At 28.9% G+C, this 6,284-nt stretch overlaps 1 long non-coding RNA gene across 1 annotated transcript; it reads left to right on the forward strand.

Moving 5' to 3' along the window:
* The first annotated feature begins 3,725 nt into the window (after positions 1-3,725).
* LOC128289359 (uncharacterized) lies at positions 3,726-5,198 on the forward strand. Its single transcript, XR_008278977.1, has 2 exons — positions 3,726-3,883; positions 4,800-5,198. It is a non-coding gene; the product is annotated as an uncharacterized LOC128289359 (long non-coding RNA).
* Positions 5,199-6,284: the final 1,086 nt, after the last annotated feature.

The raw sequence follows: 6,284 nt of genomic DNA on the forward strand, positions 1-6,284 counted from the left end.
CCCCCTAAAATTATAAAAATTCAATTTAATCCTTTAAAATTATAAATATATAGACTATAAAAATTAAAATTTCCTTATTTAAAAAATTTTTTCTCGCCTTACACTCAGGAAAGGCCTCTATTTATAGTTGAGCCTCCCCAAATCCAACGGTACGGATCAATTACATCAACGGTTAAGATTAAAGGATATCTACAAATTAAATCTCCAAGATTACAAAATTATATCTTCTAATATTGTATATCATATCTAAGATTGCAATCATATCTAAGATTGTATCATATCTAAGATTGCATATCACATCTAAGATTGCATATCATTGAAGATTATATTTTCATATGAGTCAAGCTTGTAGATGGACCTTAAATCTTTTCAAGTAATGGGCCATTCCGATCGGGCCAAATTATATTTGTAATTCTGGACTGAACTTGGACTTCGTTTTTTTTGGGGTTTATTATTTTAAATACTGAAATGGGCCGGGCAAAATTGAGTGTCTACAATACACATAATATTTCATTTAAGCACAATTTGCTTTGCTGGTTTTACAATTTGCTTTGCTAGTTTATATCCAAATACGAAAAGGGAAAAGAAAAGTTGAAAGAAGTGAAAGAACTTTAACTAAAAAAATTAGAGAAAAAAAAAAGAATCAAAGGCACTTACTGTAAATAAGGAGGTTCAACTAGAAGGAAGATGAAGATGAAGATGGCGAATGAATGCTTGATTTGTCATCGATTAAGGAACTAATTTCTAAGGTTCACTTTGGGGATAAATGTCGAGGAAGAAATCTGAAGTGAAAGTGAAAACAATGAAAAAGAGAGGCAGGCTATTTTGGTCCAAAAAGGAAAAATGTTATTACGGATGGTTTTGAATAGTCATTCAGATTCCCAACCCCTGAATTGCTATTACAAGTTGTCCAGTAATAGAGGCTGATTCCATTCAGCCCGTAATAGGCTATTACCTTTAACCAAACAACAGTTTGTAGTTGGCCCCATTGAACAGAGTTGGAATGCATAGGCTATTCCATCCAACCAAACATGCTCTAAGTGGATGTCCATCAAGATCAAGATAAGTTTTGATGTACTTTAAGTTCTAATAGTCATTAGAATTAGATCTCTACTTCATTTGTATTTCTTATGCCTATAAATAGAAACTTTGAGGAAGCATTGTATTCATCCCATTGATCAATAAAATACATTATCTATTGCTTCCCATATTTTCTTTGTTCTTTACTCTCTCTATCTCTCTTTATTTTATCAGTTTAAACTTTTTTCACTTTTCTACATTTTTTTCAATTTCAAAGAAGATTATTTCATCTTTAATAAAATCCACTTTGCACCATTTTTACTCGGATCTTTTCCCCTTATCCCTCACTCTTTTTTTTTTATATACATTAAATATATCATTCATTTGTAAGTTTAATTCCCTTATTTACATGGTTTCTTCTTTGTTTTTTGCTTCAACAATTTTTGTAGGGTTCACTTAAAAATTTTATGGTTTAAACATGTTCTAATTTTCTATTTTTAATGATTTTGGTTGAAATTTGTTTTTGTTTTTATTTTAATAAGTTATCACAAGTTTTGGAAGAAATATTTAAAAAATAACTCTTTTATTTTTTTGAATTCTTTGTAAGATATTGATTTGTTAGTATTTGATTTTATATATTTCAATATTTGTACAATTAAATTTTTTATAAAAAGTTAAAAATATATAATTACTAAAAAAACACGTCTAAACTTATCTGAATCTAATTATTCAAGTTCATTCTAGATATGAAATAATTTTTATAGTTGTTTTATAAATTTATTTATTTTAAAGATTCTTTAGCTTTTATATTATATATTGTTAATTTTAAAATAATGATAATAATATAAAAACTTGATATTTTATTAAAAAAGTAAAGTTATATAAAATTATTAAAAAACACATTTGAAATGAATCTGAACATCTAACTTTGAAAGGTACCTCTAAATTTGGACGTCATTTTTCAAATTCATTCTGGATGCCTAATAATTTTTATAGTTTTATAATTTATATGTTATTAAATATTATTTTAGATTTTTTGATAAAATATTCTTTTACATTTTAGTTTTTCTTAATGTATGTTACTAACCATAATACGCAACTATCACAAGTCTTTGCATTATTGGTTGCAAGTACTACATTATCACATTCTAACGGTGTTATAAAAAATATCAAAATGTATGATAGAATCTAAGTTTAAGTATTGATTAGATTCAAAAAGATTTAGATACTAACTAAGTACAAATGACCAAGTTCAAGGGATAAAAATATACTCTTTTTAATATCACTAAATAAGAGTATATTTATATTATCAAATATTAATGCATGAAAGTGTCATGTAACATATATTTTAAATGATTACTATATTTTATTATTAAGTATTATATATTATCAAATTTTCATAGTAATTCAAATTATATTTATATGTCTTTAATAATAAAGATTGAATGCCAAATTACAATTTTTTTGTAAGCAAAAAATTTTATGGTTAAAATGTATATAAAAAAACTCCTTTTATTTGTTAAAAGTTTATTATTTCATACTAAATAATAATATAAGATAATGCATTATTTAAGAATTACTTAGATATATATAATCATATTAAATGTAAAATAAATTCAAACTCAAACTAAACTTGATATCGAGACCAAACTCGATAAACTTCGAACCTAGAAAAAATTGAACATAAAAAAGCCACAAAAAATAAGTAGATGTTATCATATGTGTAACACTATAGTAGCTTATTATTTCCACATATTACTTATTGAGTTGAAATTTTGAAGTGGTCTACTAAGTGCCAGCCAGAAGTGGCTACTTCTATTCGCTCTCTAACAATCCAACATACTTGTCTTAATTGGAGTTAACAATTTATTGAAACAAAATCTTTGAGCTATGAATTATGTTGATATTGTAGAAATATGGAACCCTAACTTTGAAGACCAATCCATTGAATCCTACTATCTTTGAAGATTGGATTGGATCGGACCAATCAATTACACCCTTTGGATTATTGAGAACTAATTGGGATTATATTGAAGACTTCTTTAAAGAATGAATCTCCATTAGTTTACTTTATATTTGACTTTATTAGTATATTGTTTTTCCTATTTTGTACTTGCTATTTTTAAAGGGTTGGATTGTAATTAATTAGTAGTATGTTAGTAAGCATCGAACCTCTATATGTTGAAAGACTTGTATAGGTTTTGTACCAGAGCATAAAGAGCACTTATTTGTTCATTGAGGAACGTTTTTGTAAGCGTGCATTGAGAGTGTAAATGTAACGCCCCAATTTTCGGGAATTCTGTGAATGATTGGCAAAATTTCATGCTTTAATTTTGTCATTTGTGAGTGAAATTATGAAATAGGACCTATGTGAAAATGTTTGAAAATGCTATAGGCTAAATTGAAGTGACCAAATAAATAGGAGTGCAAAATAGGAGGATTTGCATGACAAGCCTCCCATTTTACATGAAGTGGCCAGCCATCATGTTGAATGTAGACAAAATGTACACTTGATATCCATAATTTAAGGTACAAATTGATACAAATTGATAATAGGTTAGGTAAATGTTTCATGATAATGTGTTAGGTAAATGTTTCATGATAATGGGTTAGGTAAATGTTTTATGATAATGTATTAGGTAAATGTTTCATGATAATGGGTTAGGTAAATGTTTCAGGATAAGAATTTCATGTCTTTTGTATTAAAGAATTAAATGGATGAAATATGAAGTTTTATTAAAGAAAAAGGGGTGAAAAGAACAAAGTTTTGTCCATCTTTGTTCATCATAGCTGAAAGTTAGAGAAGAGAAAGGAGAGGAGAAAGCTCTTGAGTATTTGGTCATTAGGAGGAGGAAAATTGAAGGTAAGTTCTTGATACCTTGCTTCTATTTTGAAGTTCATGAGTTCTTCTTGATTCTACCTTAACTCTTGAAGTATATTTTGATTTTTAGTTGTGTTGTGAGCATTTAGTCATGAATTAAAATGAAGGAAATGGTTGTTGTTTCATGTTTTTTGATGAAAAATGGAAGATAGGTGAAGTTGAGCCAAACAAATGAGCATGCATGTGCCTTAGATGTTAAAGGAAAAATCAGCTAACATGTTGTGCTTTAAAATGATGAAATGGAGATTATGCTTAAGTAAAAATCATAGATATGTGATGATTGATTGGTGATATACATGTTTAAATAACATGCATGCAAGATAGGTGTATGAAAGAGTGATTTGGTAATAAATCTGCTTGGGACAGCAGCAGTAACATGACTTTGGAAAATTACCATAAATTGTGGGAGAAGAATTAGAAGCTGAATAAATTATGTAATTAAAGCTTATTGAGTCTAGTTTCTAATGAAATAAACAAGAACATATTTTGAATTCTGTACAATGAGAAATTTGATTCGTAATGAAGGGTGGTCAGATTAGTCAAACAGTGAAACATGGGAAACTTTGAGAAAAATCTGGTATTGATTGGCTAAACCAAAAATTCTGAAAATTTTATGGATAGAATATATATGAGTCTATTTTCAGGAAAATTAACGGCACTTGATTTGGAGTTTCGTAGCTCCAGTTATAAATAATTTAGTGACTGTTGCTCAGGAAGACAGCTTGCAGTGAAATTATGATTATGTGGTAAACATTGACAAAAATTTGTTAATGAGTTGCCTATTGTTTTCTTATAAGCTTACTATAATCTGTAGGTGTGGTTGGCCGAATATCGTAAGGGGTTAATACGTAGTTTGTATTTGAATAGTTAGATTAACGTGTTAGTAATCCAATTGTAGGCGGTTTGTGTGTGGATCTCGTCAACATATCGTCATAAAATGTGTGTAACTAACACCCTCTTTCTTAGTCTGGATCGGCAAAAGTCGAAAAGTCGAAATGCCGAAAACCGGTATTTTGTAGATTTGCGAGTGTGCGAATGTTCGTGAGGTAAATCGATTAATGTTTTTGGTAAGCTGCAAAATTTAGACTGTAAAGTGCATGATTTCTGTGCCCTCGATATTTTTGGGCTTTTAAATGTAATAAGGCCGCTTATTTATTTTTGGTGGTTTTTAATATGTATTAGTAAGATAGGTAATACTTATTTTAACTGTTGAAATTGGATAGCTTTAGGGCGCGTTTTCAAAAACAACAGTTGATTTCAAAATAACACGACAACAAGCAAAGCTTCCGCAATGAAAGTATTTTCCAAAATTAATCACTTTTCCTAAAAATGACTTAATCGAACCGGTTTTCTAGAAATATCCATGACGTTAAGGTGTGGCAATGGCGGTATGCATGTCTAGGATTGGATCCGAAGGGAGCTTGGTACTTAAGCAGTCCGATGGACTCACCACCTCTTTTCCGGTTTCCTACCTGGTGCACAGCTTCCATTCACTTTAACCCTTAATGAATTAATCTTTTGAACATCAAGTACGATTTTCTGGACTTAGAATGGAAATTTTTTTTTTAACGTTTTTGGTGTGGCATGCCGGATCCGGCCATAACTTCTGGGCCGGGTTTGGGGTGCTATAGTAAAACAAAGTTTGTTACTTGTGTTTACAATGTAAGTTTTCAACAGAAGAACTTAAAGCTGAGTGTTCTAATATTTATGTACAAAAGTGAGGTCTCCATACTTGGAGAGTGATAGGACGTGATCCATTTGTTGTATTGTAGATTAAAGATAATAAAATTACTCACTGAGCTAGGTTTTACAGACGTAGGGAAACCAAATTGCGTAAAAAATTATGTGTTCATTATTTACTTTGATTACTCGTTTTGCGCAATGACAACCAAAATGACCGCTCTAGTCAGACACTTCCATTCAATAAAAATTGTTTAAGGCAATTAAGATCCAACATTACTTGCTAAAAATTCAATTAATAGATTAACAATTATGATCTGTGTCAAGATTAAAATTTTAAAATTCTAAAAGAATAGAGAACATAAAATGATACAAATGGATAATATAAACCAAATCTAATACTTGTATGCATAATACAAATTTAGTAATTAAATTTAACCAAATAAATTTATTTATTATAAATGTTTGGGTCAAAACTAAAATCTCAAATTTTTAAAAGCACAAGAATAAAATTTAATCAATACAAAATTATAATTCCTAAAATTGATCAAATTAAAATATATAAAATATATCCATAACTTTTACAAATTACATGGATTAGTAACAAAAGTTTTGTATGTTTCCCTGCTATTCTAAAAAGAGCTAGATTACAACTAAAATCAACTGGAGTTGCACTCAATTTGACATCTGGGTTAAGGAAGGT

The sequence above is a fragment of the Gossypium arboreum genome, chromosome 2 (assembly GCF_025698485.1).
Source record: "Gossypium arboreum isolate Shixiya-1 chromosome 2, ASM2569848v2, whole genome shotgun sequence".
In the NCBI taxonomy this organism is placed as follows: domain Eukaryota; kingdom Viridiplantae; phylum Streptophyta; class Magnoliopsida; order Malvales; family Malvaceae; genus Gossypium; species Gossypium arboreum.